Below are 23,871 nucleotides of genomic sequence, written 5' to 3'. Positions count from 1 at the left end.
GGTTAATTGCATCTGCCTTGCTGTCTGGGAACAAAAGTCAGTCATTTTTTTGCCATCACTTGTGAAACTCTCCTATAAATCACACTCTGGAACACCTTTTAAAATTGAGCTGATAATAATCGCTTTAATATGTTTACATTATTATAAATAGCCACGCTAGCGTTCAGGTCTGAATGAAGTTTGTACCTAAATGCTGTCAGGCAAGGAGGACACGGTAATGAAAGCGCAGGCCTGAGGCCACAGATAACATCGCCATTGAGTGGGTGTGCTAGAAAAAGGAAAGACACTTTCTTCCTTTTCTTCCCTTCCTCAACTTAGGCAACGTTTACAGTAGTGCATGTTCACTTTTGTTATGACTTGCGTTCACACTACTCAAGAGTTGCAAAGCCTCAAAAGGGAAGATACTGCAGAAATTGTTGTAGTTTGAAAACTTTGGGTTTGCATTTCAGTGTAGATGAACCACATTAACTTCCTGATTAGCTTTTCTTAGGGTGCCTGTTCTGATTTGTCAAAGTGCCATCTAATGATCATTATGCTGAGTTGTGCTACATGTCAACTGGGCATGGGAAGATAACCTGTTTCAAGGTTTACTGCAGTTTGGAAAAGTCAAGGTTTTAAAACCGCAATTTTTTTCTGTTATACTGTTCCTACTTTTTTTTTATGTGTTTTTGTTTTTTATGTTGTCATTTATTTATTTTAATAATTTAGCCTGACATGTTTACTGTCCCAAAATACTCTAAATATTTCCTAAATGTTTCCTAAAATAGAAAAAAGTTGTGTTTTTTAACCAGAGAATTAAAAATTTAAAAGAAAAAAATTCCTTTCAAAATTTTCTTGAGGTGAGAAAAATAAGTATTTTTTCTACCCCACTAAAGGCTTCTTTCTCATTATGTAGTTAATAACAAATGATATACTATATGACGCTGTGTTGTTTCCATGTCATTTATTGTTTGATTTTTCCTATTCTAAAGTCATGCAGTTTGAAACGCCCTGTCGCCGATTCATCTTGCAGTATAAACAAAGCAGCGATGAAATGCTAGCCCGGATAATCATGTAGTGTGAAAACATCTGTGACACGACACCTTTGAATATGGTGCAGTCTAAACTTGGCATAAGTTATTGTTGCTTATGTTTGCCTAGCTTTAAAAACAAATCATCTAGACAAGTGATATGCATATCACTTGTTATTGCATCATAATTTGTGTTTAATTTATTGATTGTAAACAGTGGTTCCTTGCCATAATGGGGTTCACTTTTCACGGTCTTGCAGTTTCAACAATTTGGTCGATGGAACCAAACTGTGGTTGCCAACATTTCAGGCAGAGGCCTGTTCATAGTGGTTACTAACACCATAGTACACAGTACCCGGTTCTCACCAGTGTTATCAGGGCCGACGCGTTCATAGAGGCGACCTAGTTGGCTGCCATGGACGGCAAAATAGGGAAGGGCGGTGTCAGCGAACCCTCCGGTCCTCACTTTCATCTGCGACATCCACCCCCTTCCTCCCGGTCCTCACTTTCATTTGCGAAATGGTCACTTTCTTTTTCTCTTTCGGGTTGAGGGCGGCGCGATCGCTGTTCACCTAGAGTGCCAGTTCAGCTTGCTCTCTGTTGTTAAGCGTGTAGATTCCAGAAGAACTCGAACAGCACAAGGCTGGGCTATAATGCTGAGGTATTTTTGCAAAAATAAACCTCAACCACTGACTCTTCACCGTTTCATCTTTGGGTAGAGAAAATGGCACTAACTTTCCCCTCACACTTCCAGTAACATCCGGCTGAGCACAGCGTTGATTCAACTGGCGACTGCTACAGTGTGTGTCTAGCCTCTTTTTCTTTGTGTACTGTGCTTGTGGGCAGGAACGCAGCTTTCAATTTTCCCGGGTTTGCACACGCAAAAACTAAGCAGGGCTCAAGTTTTGTTTCCACATCACGCCGAAATGGCTAAAAACTCGTTATCAAGACAATTCATTTGAAGTATTAGGAGTCGACTCTTTTATAAATGAATCAATAGTTTTAAATACTGTCCACTTTCAGATTTAAGCCTTAAGGCTGGTTTATACTGCTGCGTCAAACGCCGGCATACGCTACGGCGCTGACGCATAGCCCTTCGCCGTGGCCATCGCAGTCACGGACGTGCACCTGTCAAAAAATGTAACTACACGTCGCAACGACGCGTAGTGTAAGCTCTGTGATTGGTCGGCTTGGTAACGCTGACGAGTCTGGGCGAGACCGAGAGCCGCGCGAATGGCGCAAGCGATTGTTTACAAGTGTTGAGTACCGTGAAGGAGCTCCGGACGGAAAGTTTTGTTTTGTGTTTACCTCATAGTTAAAGTTGTTGCACGTCCGCCGGTTCCTGCCTCAAAATGAGTGAGTTTGAGCCACTTGTACATCCCGGAAGTGTTCAGGAAAAGCAAAAAAGCAGAGAAGAAACTCGACACAGAGGAACATTAACACCTCACTGCCCACTAGCGTTTCAGAAGTGTTAATGCAGACCGACAGAGACAGCGCGCAGAAGTATAAATGCACAGCCACGCGCGTTGCCGGCACCGTGGGTTACGCCGGTCACTTGACGCAGTAGTATAAATCAGGCTTTAGCTGGATTTTCATTTCACTTAGAGCTGTTACACACTACATTGAAGGTCATTCTCAAAAACCCATAATAGGGGCTCTTTAACTAATCGCCATGTTTCAAATTGCGATTTCGATTAATCGAACAGCCCTAGTGGACAGATTTTTTCTGAAGAGGATTGTATTTGAAAAACAGCATGTAAAAGCTAAAACTAGGACTGTATGATTAATAAAAATGAAGTCCCGATTGCAATCCTCATGCAGATGTATCTGTTTAATAGTCTGCAATGTTATTGCTTTGCGTAATAAACGCTGTTCCATCTGAAAGCATGTGCTTGAGATTTACTGCTAATTACTGAGCCGACTTTACTGACAAAACGTGCATGCGAATAAAAGAAATCCACTACTGTAAACAGTTTTAGACAGTTTTTTTAATGGCTAGCTGATGAAGCTCTCATTGATCATGCAAGTAAAATAATGTACTGTACAGTACTCTCTGGTGCCAGACTGTTTTTGACAGGTTTACAGTGAGCAGATGTCCTGCAAGCTGTGTTCTGTGCTGAAGAATGAGTCAGTAGAGATGCAGGCGTCTCCTCCGGCAGGACGAGGTGTTTGGTATCCAGATCCCCTAAACACACACACGCACGCATGCACACAACTGGATGATGGTGACCGGTGTTAAAACCCCCGCTGAGAGACATGTGTCTGATAAACCTCCCTGCTTTGAATGAATACATGCACACAGACTTGAGGGATCTGCTGAGGAATAAAGCACAGATCTGTCTGTCTGTCTGTTTATCCATCCATCCATCCATCTATCTAGCTACAGATCTGTCTGTCTGTCTTTCCATCCATCCATCATATTTTTTTTTCCCAAGTTGTCAATCAAAACTAATACGTTACAGTGTGAACACGGGTCAGATCATCAAACCGGCTGGGCTTGTTTAATATTAATGAATGAGTCATAAAGGCGGGCACTAATCAGCTACTTTAACCTAGTTAAGCAGAGGCGCACAAACAGCTCACCATGAATGCAGCATGAGCAGCTTCTGGAAGCCCCTGTGCTGTAAGCAGGTCGCAGCTGGCGCAGTGAACAGGACAGAGCCCACGACAGGGCCACGCCGGCGCTGATATACACCATTAATTATTTACAGCAGCGGGGAAGGAGACTGAACAGCCTGCTGCTGCTCCGCTCACCATGAGCCCCACTCATCAACATGAGCAACGCTGACACATTTTATCAATCATTCACTCCCATTAGTCCATCTAGAGTACGTTATAGATGCAAATGATATGTGTCAGTGGACAGCCAATGATTGGAAGCAGGGTTTGGAAGGGGTTCTCATCTCATGCCCTGCCTCTACTGCATCTGCCAGCAGTATAATGGAACTTTAGGTGATCAATTGTCCAGTTTTTGACAGGTTATTAATACATCTATTAGAAATTTGCGTGAATGACATTGTCAGTTATTTCTCAGCTGAATGAGTGAAATCCAGGTGAGTCAGTGACCAATCTAAATCCTAAAATATATTTGAAGAAATGTACTTCCTCATTCATGTTGTTTTAAAAATGCTGATTAAGTTCGAGATATTGAATGACTTTAAACCAGGGTTATATGGTGTTAAGTAAAAAGTACTAATCAATTCATTTTTATTAGCAGCGAACTATATTGTGTTATGTAGGTTTACAACAGTTTTAAAGGGATAGTTTGCAAAACAAAAAAAAAAAAATGAGCTAAAGATAATATATAGGTTGAAGAATGTTTAAAACTTCAAGAAAGTTTATGCCACAGTAGGAAAATCAAAAGAACTACAGAAGTCCAACATAGCTCAAAATGTCAGCTTTTGTGTTCTACAGAATACAGAAACCCAAACAGATTTGTGAAAAGTGAAGGCTGAGCCTTTAACAATATTTTGGGGTGAACTCTCCACTTAAGTCCACTCTAAAAAATGAAACGATAAACTAGCCATGACAGCATGTGCTTTTAGGTCATTGTAGTTTATTAGGCTAAGTTAATCATGTTTTTAACTTAAGTTTATGAGTTAAGCAAGGTGTTTTAAGTCAGTTTAACATAATATAAGTTTAATAGATTCAAAGTTAATTTGATTCAGCTTAAACTATCAAGGTAACTACGATTTATTACAATGTGGTAATGGTAAATCTAACAAACTGTAATGCTGTGTTCATACCAGATGCGGCATGTGTGAATAAATCTTAAAAATACGCATGAACAATCTAATTTGTTTCGTTTGCACGTGAATTTCATTTCACAACAAAAGTGATATGAGTAAACATGAATTCACATCATGGGTAGGGTTTTTGTCTGCCGGTGAGTCTAGTTTTGAAGAGATTTGAAGAGTTCTGAGTTCAACAACTCTTCCAGAAACTATACCTAGATGACGGAAGCATTCAGCCAGGGTTCAGACTGAGCTGAGCCCAGTTTGATAAACTGTTGTCCGCGTCGGCAAGAGGATTTCCCGTTGAGACACCAACAACAGGCACTACGTCATAATTATGCCGCAATAAGATCAAGCTCCTGATTGGTTAATGAGGCGCAAATGTCCATTAAAGTTCTGATTTTACAACTCGAGCCATTCGTGTTTCAAACGCACAAAACAATCATACGTGCAAATAGAGCCGCAGGATGTCTATTCAAGTATTTGCATTGACCATGTAAATCACTTGTGCTCATCTGTGTCTGGTGTGTATGCACTTCAAGAATTTTGACCAATGATTACTAGAGATGTCCCGATCAGGTTTTTTTGCCCTCAAGTCTGAATCCAAGTCATTTGACTTTGAGTATCTACCAATATCGAAACCCGATCCGATACTTATATAATACATAAAGGCTTAGTAGAGACATGGGAGCTACGGATGAATTCCGTCTTTGGTGAACGAAACATATGGTACATCTTATAACAGGACAAGTATTTTGTCAGATTTTTTTTATAAATGGTTGGCAGAGCTTTCTCCGTAAAAATAATGGTGAGATGGCATTTCAAATTGAGGTTCTACGTTTGTATTTGAGGTGTCTTATCAGGTTTGTTGTGTTAAATGTAGCCTTTTCCTTTCCACCTCTTGCAATGCCAAGTTTACATATCTCAAAATGTTGGCAATGGCAATGTTGTCGTCATCAACCTCCATACTGCAGACATACTCACGCTTTCCGCTTCAAGCTGCTTACGTGTTCAACTTTACCGGCAATTAACTGATAGTCAAGAAAGAGGTCTAACTCTGTGCCACTGTAAAACAATAGATGTGTTAATAAATAATAAGAATATATATTATGTTATTATATTATATATTATATTCGAGTCCTGAACATGATGTAACGACTGAAACAAATCTGAAAACCACGTAATCAGATTTGGACATTACTACAAATTCATGAGTTTACACTTACAGATGTTTTAAGAATAAAGCTTATTTGGCATGCTGTCCAGGGAGAGGGCTCTGAGCTCGGGAAAGACACCCTAAAGCCGCCTTTCCATTGCACACGACATTTTGACACGACAGTCAGAATACTCCCCCTATTAGCATAGCAGACGCACAGAATTTTCAGTTTTGTCGTGCACCATAGGAGAGAAGCTGTTCTTGCAGGGTCCGAAATAAAGGAGTCCTTCCCCCCACCCCCACCCCGGGTAGATAATGTTTAAGAGGTGAGGTGTCGGGGTGGTGGAGGGATACTTAAGTCGTGAGACAATGCAGGTAGGGCAACTTTAGGTATTTATATTTTTGGACTAATGCTGATTGCATAATTGTATGATTGTCAATGATGTATTAGAATTGCTGAAACATCTGTGCATGCACCTCCTGATATTTGTTTATAAAACATCACTTATATAGTTTTAAAGGTAACTTAAATTTGCAACACTGAAAAAAAAAAATCAATTCAACGGAGATAAATACTACTGCATTAGCCATGTGTGATTAACTAATTGTTAGTCTTAAAGTAAAACTGGACATAAAGCTTAAAAATGAGTACTGATTTACATTTGCACTGTTATTTAAATAGGACTACCGCTAAAACTGGCTGCATATTTAGTCAAATTTTGAAGAATAAAACAGCAACAGGCAGAACCAGTAGCTCACTTAATGCAACCATTTGACAAATTAATTGCAAAATTTAGGAATCAATTGTTGTTAAATTAAGCCATTCAAGCTTTAAACTTTGCCAAAAACTGAAATTTCTGACAAATGTACTTGTTACAAACCTGTTTGACATTTTTTCTTCCACTGAACACAAAGAAGATATTGTGAAAAAAAATTGGAAACCAGTAACCATTGACTTCCACAGTTTGTTTTTTCCTACTTTGGGAGTCAATGGTTACTAGTGTTTAGCTTTCTTCAAAATATCTTGTTTTGTGTAAATAGTAAATTTATATTTTTGTGTACACTATGCCTTTTATAACCAGGCTTCAATGTTTTTTCAATCGACTCCAACATTCTTCCTAATCTTCATCCTCCAGTCATGTTCTAATCTAGACAGATTTCCAGAGAAGCCCTTTGTCGCGTGAAATCTAACATTCCCTACGCCATCTCAGACTCTTCTTTTTCAAGTGCTACATCCTTGCGAAAAAAGAAAACACAAAGACAAGCCCTCCATCTCTCGTGCCTTGCCGTAAACAGATGTGCCAGCCTGTAACGTTCAACAAAGGAGGAGGAAGAGAGAAAGCGGCGGTGCTGAGAACTTCCACTCTCCGGCACACAGAGAGCTGACAGCCTCCTGTTCTCTCCTCCAGCGATAGCATTTAAAGTCCGCTGGGATCACTCTCTACTGCCATCAACACAACCGAGATGAGACTCGCTATCTGGGACAGTTGGAGGGTTATGGGGAGTTTTGTTTGTTTGCGATTCAACAGAACTAAAAATACCATGCTTGATCACTGACACCAAATGAACATCTGTAGACTTGTGTTCGGGAGGGTTTACTCATGCAAACAGAAAAAGAGTCGCAAGTCGATCACTTCAGTCCCTGAAGGCAGCAACAACACTGGTGAAAATGCAGAATATGTTTTCGATTATGAATGCCAAAATATTGCTAATTTGCAAAAAGGTATTGAAAGTTGACCAGCTTTGCCAGCAGATGTTTGAATGGATGGACACTAGGGGTGTGACGATACACACATGATTGGACGACTTTTTAACTCTCAATACAATATTTTCTCAATATTATATATTAGACATGGCAATTATGAATACACTACCAGACAAAAGTCTTGTCGTATATCCCGGAAGTAAGACCAACAAATAATAACTTTACTTCTAGTTGATCATTTGAAAAAGTGGCAGAAGATGTATATGCAAGTGGATGGCAACATCAACAGCCTAAGGTACTAAGACATTTGTGCTGCCTTTTACATTACAAACCACAGGAGAGGACAGATTCTTCAGCAGGATAGCGCTCCTGCTCATACTTCAGCCTTCACTTCAAAATTCCTAAAAGAAAAGAAATTCATGTGCTCCAGGATTGGCCAGCCCAGTCACCAGACATGAACATTATTGAGCATGTCTGGGGTAAGATGGAGGAGGAGGCATTGAAGATGAATCCAAATAATTTTAATGAACTCTGGGAGTCCTGTAAGAACGCTCTCTTCCAGATGACTTTATTAATAAGCTATTTGATTCATTGCAGAGATGTGTGGATGCAGTTGTCCAAGCTCATGGGAGTCACATATTAATAATATTATCACATATTAACTCCACATATTGGGAGTCATATTAATTCTTTTTCCACGGCACCATGACTTTATCAGAGTATATGCAGGAATCTTAAAGGTAATACCTTTTTAAGACTTTTTAAAGACCTTCTCCTCATCGCCACTTCAAGTTCTAATCAGTATCAAACCTTTAACTTCATAAACAGTTGTAGTTAAATAAAGAAAACGAGCTCAACCATGCAACAGAACTCAGATAAGCTCAGAGGAAACAAAGCTTGAAAGAGTAAATTACGCGGTTGTTTTCAGCGACAGGCTTCAGCCACTGTTTAAACTCGTCTTTCTCCAACCAGGAGTACGTAAAATTACATTTTCCCATTTTGACGTCTGCTTCGCTCTACAGTTTCGCTACATGTGGAGAGCCTCACATCGCCTTCCTGTGTTTGTTGCAAATTACGTGACATCACCCGGATGGAGGAGCTTGGCCAGATGCGCCCCGGCCTGACTTTTGTCTTTGCAAAGTCAGACCTTTCTATCTTAATTAAATCATTTCAAATCAAGACATGATCAAATTGTAGTTTGGTAAAATAAGTTTAATCTAGAGGCCTTTGCCTTTCATATAAGCCACTTTTGAAACCAAATGATCAAGTTAAGGTCTTATTTGTTGTTCCTAGGGGCAAGACTTTTGTCATGTATTGTTCATTGTGATAACGCACAATATATGTAGATATAGTGGACATGGGCACTTCAACATTTAATTAAAATTCAATGTAATAACAACTACAAAGCATTTAATAGTATTAGCTGATGTTCATTTCTCAATTATTGACTTATAATGATCTAAAATAATCGTTTCGTAATAATCGTAATCGTTTTATTACATGGCATTAATAACTAAAACACTTCAGTTTATTTTTTAAACACTGTGACAATGTTGATTCTAGTGCATTAACTAACATTTACAAAAGAGACTTTACTATAAATTGTTACCTACAATTTATCATACTTTTAAATTAAGCCTAAAATGTTTATTTAGTCTGAAAATGTGTAAAATGAAAGCAATACACCAAGCATTGTTTTGTTATTATACCTGTTAAAGAAATAATTTTTGCAGCTTAGGTCAATATCGCGATAATTTTAGCAAGTAAATTTAATTTTGGCAGAAGCTTATATTGTATGCTATTATAAAATTATTAGTTATATCTCAAAAATATGGTTGAAAAAAAGAATAATAATATGTAGGCCTACTTTTGATTAGAATGCTAAATTGCGAATAGATTGATCTATCTACATTTGTATAAAAGACAGACAGAACTGAAAATTTTGGGTGAATTATGAATACATTAAGCTGACTCTTAATGAAAAACAAGCTCAATATCGCAAATCATATGTTTTACATCAGTTAGACACATTGGCACATTTTATTTCACAATTTCTTGATATTACAATGCATCTTTACATGTCCTACTGAACATATATGTTATATGGTTAAGAACAGTCGCAAATCTGTGTAACATGAACTGATTTTGATACCACTGTTATATACATGTATAACCTGGAAACAGAGTTTTTTTCCTATTTTCTATATTGTGAATCTTTAAGAAGGGTAAAATTTTATAAATAAACCAAACATGATTTAACATTTAACATGATTGGCAACATTTAAAAGTTGAAACTGACTTTACTAATAAACATAATTTTATTTAACACTCAACACGACTTTTTAATATGGGTATTGCTACAAAACAATTGTCAGTGTTATATGCCGGTTAATTACATCAAAAACCACATTCAGTAATGCAGTAGAAAAGCCATAGTACAGAACAAAAAACGTTATGAGATATATTTTGCACTCTTAATGCTAACGAACAGCTTCGTTTAAAGAGTTTAAAGCCTGCTTTTTATGTTAACAACACAAACAGTCAGTCTTTGTTGAAACCAATAGTCTACTATTGTAATATGGCATTATTCGCCATGTGTGGTTTTTTTTTTTACTAATTCATGCTAATTCATACTAATTCATAACATGCTAGTGGCTTAACTATGGGGTATGTGGCTTATCTATGGGGTATGTTTATGTAACTTATGCACTTCCTACAGTACATACTGCTTTCAGCACTTTATTTAGTATCATTTAACATTATTGACAAAACTACAATACTAAGAAAATGCAAAAGTTAAAAAGCATAACGTTTATAAAATTTAGCAATGCATGAAGAAAAAAATATGACAATGCATGATGTAAATGCTTTAAAGCTGGGTCATGTGACATACTAAACAGGCATGCCGAACAACCGGTGTGATGACAAATAAAAAGTAGTTCAAAAACAAACTAATTATCCTTAAAGCCTTTTTCTTGCAGACAGACACGCACAAAATACCACTTATCTCTGATCCGTAAGTATATGCTAGGTTGGAGTAAACTTGAAACGTCAAGTCGAACAGAACTCAACTTCGTCTAATGGAACATATTATAATATCAAGCTGAATCTTCTAGAAACATTTGTTTTCTCAGGTTTGGAGTTCAAGAGATCATCCATTTATGCATGGCTGCACCTGGTGTAGTCAAATGACAGGCCAAAATGAAGCTAAATTGTCAACACGGAGTCCTACATAGCTAAATACACCTGTTATTCTGGACTGTCCAAACCACAAGTTGGAGAACACACAGTGACAGCTTGTGCACACAACTACAGCAGAGGCTTTATTTTTTAAGAAGGCTGAGATTGTATGGGGTGGGTAGCAATTTCTTGCTTGTTTTTTACTGAGCTACGTGTGAAAGTCTTATACGCTATGGAATCACAGTATGGTTTGGAAATCTTTCTTCAATTGAAAAATGAATTGTTTCCATTCAAAAAACAGCCATGCAAATCATAGAAATAAAACAACATGAGCCCTTACAGACTCTTGATGAACAGGTGGTAATGACGAGCAATAAATATTAGTGCTGATTCCAAACATCCTCCTCTCAGTGATTCAGCTGTTACCATCAGGAAAAAGACTGAGTATGCCAAAGTGTAAGACCAATAGATTGAAGCTTTCATTTGTTTCAACCTCGATAAAACTGTTGAACTCTACCAAGAACAATGCACCTGTAGTACATTAGCACCTTACTGTGTTCTATGCTTTGTATATTTCATATTTAAATATGGTGTTATTCTGGTGTTTATTATGGTGTTATTTTTTTGTCATAGAAGATTACACTCTAAAACTTTTAAGAGATAGGGGTAATCTATCTGTTTTATAATATACTCTTATCCTACTTATCAGCATGAAAAATGATCTACAAGAAGACATATCTAAAGAAAAATGGATACATCCTTGTTTATTTGCCCAAAATATTAGTATTATTAAACCAGGTTGTAAGTTACTGTAATATAATTGGCTCCTACGAACCGTAATTAAACTAGCTAAACTGCATAGATTTAACCCAAATTTTCCTGATACTTGTACAAAGTGCAATGAAGAAGTGGTAACCCTTTATAATTTTGTATGAGAGTGCAATGAGATTCCTACCATGATTGGTGAATTACTTGAAGAATGTCCATTTAAACCCATACTATGTTTATTTCATATACACCCTGTAAACCTGGATCTGAACACAAGCAAATGCAAACTATTAGATTTTAGTTTACTCTAAGCCAGTGGTTCTCAAACTGTGGTACGTGTACCACTAGTGGTACGCAGGCTTCCTTCTAGTGGTACGCGGAGGAATAAAATATGTCTTGTACATGCTTCACACATTTCCAAGTTTACCAAAAATGATGTATATAATATGCCATATATGACATATAGCCTATATTTCTGAGGTAATCTGCCATGATCTTTCTAACTGTGCAGTTGTAGCTGCTTTACTGGGCCTACTACGCTACTGTATTTCAATACTACTCATTTTGGTGGTACTTGGAGAGACACATTTTTTCTAAGGTGGTACTTGATGAAAAAAGTTTGAGAACCACTGCTCTAAGCTCAAAGGCCATTCTGTGGCCAATGGATTAAAGAAATGACTCGTAATCTTGCTCTAAAGAAGCTGATATACATTGTTAAAGGGAAATTACAAGATTTTTAAAAATAAAATATGGACCCCTTTTAACACTTTTTGAACCAGGAGGACCATGCACCATTTTTTGATGTTTGAGCTTTCAAATTGTTGCTGGTGTCTTCTTGTGTTACATTTCAGCAACAATTAACAAATTTGTTTAACTTGTAACACTGGAAAGCTGTGAAAAGCAAGATATATATATATATATATATATATATATATATATATATATATATATATATATATATATATATATATATATATATATATATATATATATTTATATATATATATATATATAAAAATAAATATATATATATATATATATATATATATATATATATATATATATATATATATATATATATATATATATATATAATTTTTTAATTGTGTACTGTTATTATTTGAATTTATGTACTTTATTTACATATTCACTTTCACATTCTTAAATATTTGTTTTTTCTCTTTTCATTTTTATTTAATCATTTTTTATTTATTTTGTTCTGTTATTCTGTCGTAGTTCTTTTGTTCTGTTGTAAACAAAACCCAATACATATATTTTGGAAATTGTTTGATCTTAAGTGTCTTGCTTGTTTTATTTACTTTATCGTCTGCTTAGAGCACCATTGTAGCACCTTTTTGCCCAAGACAGGGGCAAATAAAGTTTATCTTATCGTAAAACACTTTAAATGAAAATTAAAAGTTCAAAATTGTGGCCAAAATTACTCCAAAGTCTCAGTCAATGAATCATTAAGAGGCATTACTGAGTTTGCATTCAAGTCCTGGCCTAAACTATTTTTTATTTTTTTGAAGAAAAATTACTTTCAATGCATTTCAAAAAAGTTCTGACCCATGCTCAAGAAGCTTTTCTTCTTATTAATGACAAGTAAATGTGTTGTGTAAAATATATGATTTTTAATTTGCTATATTTTTATAATTAAATGACATTTCTTAATGCACTTTAGTTCAACAAGGCTGCATTTATTTACTCAAAAATAGAATAAAATATTAATACGGTGAATATGCTTAAAAACATTTCTGCTTATTATGGAAGAGCTCATATTTTTTGTGTAAAACTTGAATACCTTTTAATAAAATCTTTGTTGAACAAAACAGCATTTGATTGAAAACATATATCATTATTAACATTGTAAATGTCTTTCTTAATTAAGAAAAATATACATATTGTAAAAATCAACAGTAGAATATAACGACCAGCTATTATCCTAATCATTATGATTCTCAAAAATGAAGCAATACACAAGAGTTATGAATTTCAAAATCAAACTACAGTGGCTGTAATGTACTCTCCAGTTTAGGATTCAGTAAAGAGATTCAACTCACAAGAGTCATTCATTCTGTAATTGAATCATATTTAATGTGCTGTATGTTGACGATTCAATAGAAGGAATCAGTTAATTAAAGTCATTTATTCGGGAGTCAGATTAAACCCGATTTCAGTGCACTCGGTTTATGATTATGGCTTATAAGAATCATTTATTTAGAAGTCAGAATGTTCATGTTGATTCATCAATGCCATTTGACTTGTTTTGCTAAGAAAGTCTTCCCCCTGCATTTATATGGCACAAATATAGTCACAACATGTCACTGTTATGATGTGAGAATAATATATGTAAAAGAAGCAGCTGTAGATGACAAAAGATTGTGCTTATTTCTTAGATACGCAGTTCCTTTTTGGAAAGCACATCAATGGAGTAGACAAGTTTTGCACATTCTGTGGTTCCATTAGGGTATAAACGAGCTCACTGTAAATGTAGTTATACCAATACATGTATTCTTGTATGTTTCATAATGTGCAATAAGGTAACCCCAAACCTGAGTAGAACTGCCTTCTAGAGCTAGGAAAAGCATGCATGGAGACAGACAAGTAATAACTCCAAGAATGAGTTGACTTTGCCTCGCTGATGAAGTTGTCAGAGAAGCCCTTGGTGTGCAGTGTGCATCTGCTGACGGGTTGGATATCACTGGAAGAGACAGAGCCTGCCTGACAGGAGACTGACAGTCTGAGCTCTTCAAAATGCAGAGGCGACAACACTGGCTTCGCCTGAATTTGAAAGGATAAACCAAAAATCTCCAGACCTTACTGTTTTAGCAATTGGTAAGTACAGCGAGTGTGCGTTTTCCCATCTCACGCTGTGATACTGCAGAGTAAGTTTGAAGATACTCTAACTGCACTGAAGCTCTGAATTCAAAAATCTGACCTTGAGATTTGATTAAATATAAGAGTTTAAATAAAAAATAAAGAAGTCATCTGATAAGTACTTTGTGGTTTTTGTGCTTGTTTTATATGTAGTTGATGTTTACTGTCACTTTATATTAAAACTTTTAGTCCCAGTTTAATTGATGGACCACTTTTCCACTGCATGGTAAGGTACAGTTCGGCACAACTTGCCCCTGCTTCAGTTTGGTATTACCATTTCCACTGCAGTTAAGTTCTGCTTAAAGTGAGTGGGATCATCGCTATAGTTGTGCTGCCTCGATTGCCATTAATTCTATTCCAGGTCATCCCATCAAACACTTGCTTGATCCACTCCATGCCTACCAACAAGAGGAATGTCTGAACCTCTTCTACTTAACATGATGCTGCCTGTTCTTTTTCTTGCAGTGGGATAAATACGATTTAGTTGTGCGATCCAACAATACAGCAGCGGGTACTGCTGACTAGCTAAGTACAGCAAGTTTGGTGGCCTGTCACAAATCCAGTGAAACTTCTAGTGATCACTTTCTCGGACCTCAACTAAACGCGGTACTAAAGAGTACCAAATACTAGGTATGGAATGCAGTGGATAAGCCCCCAAAAGCTGAGCTGTACTGAACCTGACTGAGCTTGTGGTGTGCAAAATGCTGACATTTAAAAAAACCTTGAAAATAATTAATGAAGAATCATATTTTTAATCTGAAAATTACAGAATATAGAATATCATAGCTGCAAGCAGCGATGAAAGGGGCCTCCCATAAACATGCATAAATAACCATCTTAAAAAAAACCTGAAAAAAAAGTCAGACATTCGTCTGTAACCAGGTTGCACGAGGACTGACTCAATATTGGCATGTGGATGTCTTCAGGAGAAGAACCTCATTGAACGTGAATTTTCCAGGCAGATCAGACATTGTGTGGCTGAGTTATAAGTACTTCCTCTCATGGCGATACACTGAACATTGTCAGTACGCCATGGACTTGCTCTACGATGAAACCCTAGATCTTCACAATTTAACCTCACAAAGGCCTTTGGATTAGTCCGACAAAACTCGTGTTTTAATCTGATAAAATTTTTAGAAGGAGTTTGCTGTCATTTACTGTTTTTAGCAAGTGGTGTTATGACTAACTAGATATTGGCATGTAAACTTGTTCAAGTCAGGACTCTAATCAAACGTGTGGATTTTGAGGCAGATCAGACAATGAATGCCTGAGTTATAACAAAGTCCTTTTTCATGGCAAAACATCAAAGTTTGTGAGGCCACCACAGACACGCTCTTCAACGAAAACTCTAGATCTTCGCATTTTAACATTGCCAATGCCTTTGGGTGACAATACTTATTTTTGATGTTGATCTAATAAAATCGGTAGGGTGCATTCATTAAAGTACAAAGCCTGGAACTGCTAAAAACTGCAGTTATTTGGCAAAGGAGGCTAAAAATATCCAACTTCCTGTTGGGTTTTGGATTTTGCTGCAAGCGACTTTTTATAGGTATTGTCATGTTTGATGCGTGTGCCTATTTTCATATTGTGAGTGAATTGTAGCTCAGGGGCCACTCAGTCAAAAGTGCATAGGTGGCACCGTTGAGCCATTTTGCCATACCTACTTCTGAAACCTATAACAAACGTAATTTTTTACCATTTCTGTTTAGTAGGGATGTAACGGTATCAGAATTTCACGGTACGGTAATACCTCGGTATGAATGTCACGGTACGGTATTTATTGAATCATTTACAGGAAAAAAAAAACTTTTGAAAATACTCCAAAAAAGTGCCAAAAGTGTCAATGACATACAAATTAGCCATCTATCTGTTAGCTTTGAAACAGGAACTTCAATTTTAATAACAAAAAAATATTAAACCATGTAAAAAAAAATAAAGTTTCAATTTAGTATTGTTAAAAACTCATCACATTTAACATTTAATCACTCACTTAGATAGAGATGGGTTTAAAGGAAAATTATCATATAACTATAATCTGGTAAAAGCTGGTATCTCTGGGTATTTACAATGTCCCCTGCAACAGAAAAAACCCTCTCATTTGGGACTGAGGATTCTGGGACAAGAGAGATATGACTTGGCCCATGTTGACAGCAGTGGGGTAACGTTGTGCATTGTCTTTCCCCCACTTGAGAAGACAAACCATGAGTGAGATAGAGGTCTCTTTGCGGTACAAGTCAATGTCTGCATCAATCTGAACAGTGTGCTGTGTTTCTGCAGTCCCCATGACTGTTATTAGTCGTATTCCCCAACTTGCAGGCACGTGCACACATAGGGCTCAACCTGTGCAGTGTACATGCCCTTTTTAGTCTTGGATAGAAAATGCCCTTCCAAAACGATCAAAAGTGCCCCCGCGACGCGACACAACCTCCGTCCAGTCCAGCCCTTCAGTAGGCGCTCGATAACACCTCTCTTGAGTATGCGCGCTCAACCCCCCCTCGGCGCTTTACAATACGCGCGCCACAACACAGCTGATCAGAACGCGCGCGACAGCACCGCTATTCAGCACGCGCGCGGCGACAACACCCGCTTTAGGTTCGATCATTTCCATCTTTTTTTCATCTCCGCTACTAGCAGCACACTCCATTTCCGCATTACTGGATCTGTAGCGACAACAGACCGCAAAGGATTATGGCCACGCCGGGACTGATGGGAAATGAAGTTTCAGCTACCTCCCGTTCGCTTCATTCGCCTGAGCAAATTTTCTCAGAAGACCTATAGTTTTACCGAGTCATGCGACTTCGGTAATATCGAAAAAATTTAATATTGCGGTATGACGGTATTTACAATACCGTTACATCCCTACTGTTTAGTGTGCAAAGTTTTCTGAGTTTGAGCATGTTTAGACCCTGAAAAATGTAATTTTTATTCTAGAGAAGAATACTAAGAAACAGAGCAATTCCATTATTTTGTATAATAAAACGCAAACAAAATATAAACAGCGTTTTTGAAAATGCAAATACATTTTCATTTAAAGGCAAATGCTCAACACAAATCATTGTATGCATGTATAAAGTACATTTTAAACAATCTACTGTACAAGGAAAAGACAATATTATCTTGAATCTCCAGCTCAAACTATGGGACAGATTCTTTGCAAGCAGCTTACAGCAGGTTAACGTGCACCTACCAAAAGACAGTTGCAAACTTGCCAAACAAAGCCCAACAGGCATCTCAAGAGAGCAACAGAGGGAGACTCAATCTATCATTCTCCTGGAGTAGACAAAGAGGCAGCTTGCACCAAAGCTTCATGTGCCATCCCTGTAATCTTGTGGCTTGAACAGCTCAGAAGGATCAGGACTGGTGACACACCCTGTGCTTGTAGGGGCCTCGAACACAGAGAGGGCACCGCTTCAGGGGTCTTTGAAGGGTTTTGGGTAATGACTAGCCTTACTGTCAAGAACAATGTCCTTGTTTGACCCTCCTATGCAGACCGGAGTACGATTCAATCCAAAGGGAATTGCATAATAATCATACGTTAAACCTCGCCACGTAAATCCAACCTTCGCGCTCATCTGATGGCACAAAGCCCAAATCCAGCCTGAAGTTGAAATGAGTTAAATATCTAGGTGGGGGGGTGGATGTACGCGAAGCCAAGGTACACAAGAGCGTGTGGAGCTGTTGCGAACAACCCACAGCTATTACCCAACATTACTGATTACAGTGTGGAGAGATCCCTAAGGCCGATGGGGATCGTGGTTATGCAGAACAGATGGGCCTTTATTACAAGCGAGTGTCTGAGGGAGATTTGCAGGAGATTCTATGTTTACAGCCTCTTCTTCTGACAATAATGAGCCTGAAGATGAAACGTCAGCTAGCGCGAACGACCAGAGACAGGAAGTGAAGGAAATGAAACCAATCAGTGCTGATGGAGAATATGTGCAAGACTTGAAAGTCTAGAAAGAAGTTGTAGTAAACAAGCGATGGACAAGAGGGGGGATGGGGATGGCAATGAGCTTATGACTGAGATTGAAAGAGCGAGAGATGAGGAGGAGGAGGGGAGGAGGAGGAGATCGACACACTCTCCTCCCCTGAGCCGCAGGCCTGGTCTCCAGCCACTGTCCCAGATGGCTTGACTGAGAGAGGGAAAGAGAGATGTTCCTGCCACTCATAAGCTCCACAATTACTGAGAATGTAATGGTCTTAATGTACCAGCATCATGCAGGCCCAAAAAGCCAACGTCCATTTACCGAAGCCAATCACATTCATGAATCTTTTAAACTGACAGCCACTTCAAGCTGCCACAGGGAGAGCGCCGTATAATAAACACATTAAACGGCAAACGGCTGGGTCTGGAGCAGCTCATGGGCAGACAATGCTTGTGGCTAGAAACAAAGGGAGATGAATGGATCTCCCTTATCTGTCCATCAGAAGTGTACAGTTTGCTCTAGCACTGAGCCTGTTGGAAAATTTCGAAATGCGGGGTTAACTATATTACCGTAACTGAAAGTATAACGGAGAGGGGGTTAAATGTCTGATGTGTATTGATGGGTTTTGGGTTACAAGAGGCACAGATGCAGTGAGAAAAATCAATAAACTTCTCCAGCGAATGCTCGGTGGGAGGGTCCACACTCTGCAGCTGACAAACCGAGCTTGGAAGATTAGATTGTCGACAAGCTTAAACGCCACCTCTGTTTTTGGTCGAAACAGTCTTAACGTATGTCCCAAGACTTTATGGAAACAAGAGCCACCTTACATCGATCTTTTAAAGCAATTATTTAACCTATAACAAGTTATTTCAACATTTGTTGGGCAAGGTGTATTTGCCACATCCAAAGCAACAGTTCTCAACTTTGACCTCTTTACTGCTGAGTTTAGATCCAAATCTGATCAAGCTGATCTCTGCCTGTAGCTTGCCTGTGAGTCTGAAGACTTTTATTAGCTGGTTCAAGTGTTCAAGTTAAGATGTTCTAAAACATCTAAAAGCAGCAGTGCCACTGACCTAATATCCTTAAGTTTATTTTCAATCTTAATAAAACTCAGTGAATCAGTTTATCAAAGTCTTCAGACATACAAACTTTCATTCAAGTGTGCTTGAGCCTGTCTGGGTTGAAGCTAAACCCTCTAGGGATGCACTCACACTTTCTGAACCATGCTCAGGCAAGTTTTCCCGTTCGTTTGACAAGTGTAAGTGCTCCGAATTGGGCCTTCCAATTTAACTTGGTTGGAAAAGGTATGCGGAAGAATGGTTCAGTTTGGCATTGGTGTGGTACGCTTGTAGTGTGGGTGTAAAGCGCGCCTGAAACCAAAACTAAAGATGCAACGTCACATTTAAGTGATTGTTTCATATGGATTTATTAATCATTCTTACCTTTCAATGAACGCAAACTGTCATAGTTTATTAAAGATACAAATCCCTCGCTGCATGTCAGCATCACCTTCAGCAAACCTCCTAATAATAATAATAATAATAATAATAATTCCTTAGATTTATATAGCACTTTTCTAGAAACTCAAAGCGCTTTAAACATTGGGGGGAATCTCCTCATCTACCACCAGTGTGCAGCATCCACCTGAATGATGGCAGCCATATTGCGCCGGACTGCACACCACACACTAGCTGATTGGTGGTGAGGAGACAGAGTGATGAAGCCAATTATGGCTTCGTTACGAGGCCATGATGGACAGAGACCAGTGGGCAAATTTGGCCAGGATGCCAGCATTAAACCCCTACTCTTTTTCGAAAGACATCCTGGGATTTTTTGATAACCACAGAGAGTCAGAACCTCGATTTAACATCTCATCCGAAAGACGGTGCTTACTGAGCAGTATAGACTCCTCATCAATATATTTCGGTGTTAGGACCCACACAGACTGCAGGTTGTGTGCCCCCTGCTGGCCTCACTAACACCACTTCTATCAGCAACTTAGCTTTTCCATGTGGTTTCCCATACAGGTACTCATTGGGTGCAGCCCTGTTTAGCTTCAGTGGGTGACCATGTGAGAGTTGCAGAGAGATAACTGCCGGCGTGCAGTACGATTACATTTATGATCATTTTTGTGTCAAAAGTTGTGGATCTGTTCAGCAAAATTTAATTGGGTGTACTGCATCTTAAACAACTAAAAATGATACAAAACAATATAACAAAAGAAATCTCCACTGTGCTGATCGAGAGCACTTCTCTTTCTGTTCAACTGAAAAGTCGCATAATCTTTGACGCAAGCGTGCTCGGCTCAAAAGGCAAAATGCAGTGTGAGTGCAGACTGTCGGGGGAGAGGGGAGGACAATGACATTTCGGCATGATTTAAGGCAACTGTACCTAGTGTGAGTACGCTCTAGGACAGGAATTGGGCACCGCTGTGTTTGAGGTTCCTGTAAAAGAAATGTCTGTCAGTCTGAAGTAGCTCAAGAAAGCTTTGTAAATTTTAAATGATAAGAAATAGGCATTTAACTAATTGAAGAATTTCTGTAGACAAACCCAAAATATGCCATTACTCTGTTTCTCTGGACAAAACGTCCAATAGGGTCCATTAGAATTTGGAATATTCCGAAAAAAAAATTACTTTGTGACAACAAAAATGAATAATACTTACACATTTTGTTCATAAAGTTAACACACAGATCTTCTGGGGGTGTATTAAAGAAAGATCCTAACTTTAAAATCTTATATCTCTTATCATATCCGTTTTGTAACCATGGTAATTCACTTAGGATGACATTTAGCTCAAAAGCCATTACAGAAAAGCATTTCCTAAGTGCGTTTCCTTATCTTAACTACAGATAGGAAGGTGGAATTACAGAAACTTTTGTAGTCTAAACTTTAAGTCAACCCCAAAACTGTCCCAACTTAGAATGATTGTAATTCTGCTGTCCAACATTGGCATTACAATTATGCATGGAAATGAAGAACGAGGATATTTATTGGTAGAAAGACTCTTGGAGAACCCTAAGGATAAGTAATAAGTATAAGTAATAGCAGACTGTCGCACAATATGATGATGATACAGTTAGCACAGAAACTGCAACCAACATTACAGAGACCAACAAAGAGTCAGAGCATTACTGGTTAGAGTGGAAATGACTAATGGTTGACTTTATCCATTTTGTTAAAGCTAAAGCCACGATCACAAAGCATTTTTCACCCTATTGACTTTCACTCATACGCATTGCAATTCTGCAGACTGAAAACGAAAGCTTGTATGACAAGTTTCTCATGTTGCTGCATTCCAAAGTTCAAGCTTGCTGAACTCTGACTTGGGATTTGGCATCATGTGAATGTGTGATACAAAATAAAGCTCAAAACATGAATCCTCTGTACAGAAATGTAAAATAATGAGCAATCGCTGTGGTCAGCACACATTCAGCTGTTAGCTGTGGTCATCTCAAAGCAATAAGGCCGCTGGTTCGAGTCCTGGCTGGGTCAGTTGGCATTTCTATGTGAAGCTTGCATGTTCCCCGTGTTCCTCTGGGTTTTCTATAGGTGCTTCGGTTTCATGCGGATAAGGAGAATGCGGTACAGGTGAACTGAATAAACTAAATTGGCTATATTGCAGGTGCGTGAATGAGTGTTTGGGTGTTTCCCAATACTGGGTTGCAGCTGTAAGGGCAGCTGCTGTATAACATATGCTGGATAAGTTCATTCCACTGTGGCAACTCTTAATGTATAAAGGGACTAAGCCAAAAGAAAATTAATGAATGAAAAAAGACCCAAGATAAAAAAAAACAAAAAAACTGTAATACACCCCAGCATAAATACAATTGTCCCAAGTAAAAATAAAAAAGCTAAAAACATAAATGAACCACATCTCTAGTCATTCTCACAAGGCTTCTTTCAGTCTTTATATTTAGTATGCAATTTAAAAATCTCGGAATTGATACAGAATCCATTTATCTAACCATTTGTCACCACAACTCTAGCTAAAATGCTAACTCATGCTAAAGTCTTGTTTTTGAGCTGAAGCATGTGAATGCAGGCACTTGAATCTACACAAGCTTCTTTCTAAATGTGTCAGAGTACACTGGCATATCCTTTAAAGTTATAAGGATTACCAGTTTCCTCCTATTTGCTTTCTCCTTCAGGCTAATACAGTCATTGTGCAGGAACAATTTGATCGGAATCTTGCAAAACAACTTCTTTTGAACAAGATGTTATTAGCGTGCTAATAGCTAGTTACTAGAATAACAACTCATCTGTTTTAATGGCAAAGGCGTGTGATGTAAATTCTATCACCTCAATCATTAATGAGGTTTCACAGAGTAACTCAAAAATGCACATTTAATAAAATCCTGCCCCATGACAGACAGCTCTAATACTGGTTTCTAGAATGCAGATCTAGGATTGGCTAATTAACATGCAAGTAATCTAGGTGGTTAAAGGGATAGTTCGCTTAAAAGTTTTTATTCTGTCATCATTTACTCATCCTTTACTTATTCCAGACCAGTTTGAGTTTTTTTTCTGTTTGTAGAATGTAGAGAAACCTGTAACTATTAACTTCCATAGTATTTGTTTTTCCTACAATGAAAGTCAGTGGTTACACGCTTTAAAATTTTTCAAAATATCTTCCTTTGTGTTCAATGTAAAAAATAAAAAATACAACTTTGAAACAAGTGAAGGTTGAGTAAATGGTGATTGAATTGATGTGTTAGGGTAAACTATCCCTGTAACTTCCTATTTTGAAGTGTGTGTCTAAATACAGGATACTTTCCTTGAAGGGCTATAGATGAGCGGATGACGTTGTTGATGTGCATTATATATATATATGGACAGCGTGAACTGACACCACATGCATCAGCTCACAACACTCAGCATAACCTGACACACAGACTGGAATGCATATACAGAAAATTCTCAAATCACTTTTACATAATCATCAGAATTTGATGATTGTGCACATTTCACACAGAATGCATGTTTCTGTTTCTCTTTTTGGCGCTGTAGTGAATTAAGCAGCTCATGATTTGCACATTTCATGTGTGCATTACAGATAATTCTAGAATGCATTACAGACAAATATGAACATGTACAGTCTGCTGTGGTTTTTAATAAACCATTTCATGTAAATGGCAAATATTTATGTCTCTAACATGTTCTCACAAAAGATAAACAGCACACTAATAGAGTATGTGGTTCAACTTCGTCAATGGAGATGAGAAAATGAAGAATAAAAATATAAATGCAAGATACAGACATGTAATGTCAGACTAGATGTGAAGAACTAAACAAAAGTGGAATAATATGCTCATTTTATTTGGGTTTAAACCAGGGGTGGCCAAAATTTTCTTATGAAGGGCTAAAAACTAAAATTTATTGAGGGTGGAGGGCCGGAGATAAATATACCAAACTGTAAAGTTGTCAAAGTAATTTTCTAATTTATTATTGCAAATATTTATTCATTCTTTCCTTTTGTTTTCGGCTTAGTCCTTTTATTAATCTGGGGTCGCCA

The 23,871-nt window shown here is 37.8% G+C and overlaps 1 protein-coding gene across 8 annotated transcripts in view; it reads right to left on the bottom strand.

Moving 5' to 3' along the window:
* ncoa2 (nuclear receptor coactivator 2) overlaps positions 1–23,871 on the bottom strand; it is a 216,080-nt gene that overhangs the window by 121,006 nt on the left and 71,203 nt on the right.

This window comes from Danio rerio, chromosome 24, assembly GCF_052040795.2.
Source record: "Danio rerio strain M-AB ecotype USA chromosome 24, GRCz13ab, whole genome shotgun sequence".
NCBI classification, from domain to species: Eukaryota; Metazoa; Chordata; class Actinopteri; order Cypriniformes; family Danionidae; genus Danio; species Danio rerio.
Note: the sequence above shows the minus strand (reverse complement) of the source record. Positions and strands in the feature narration are given on the sequence as shown.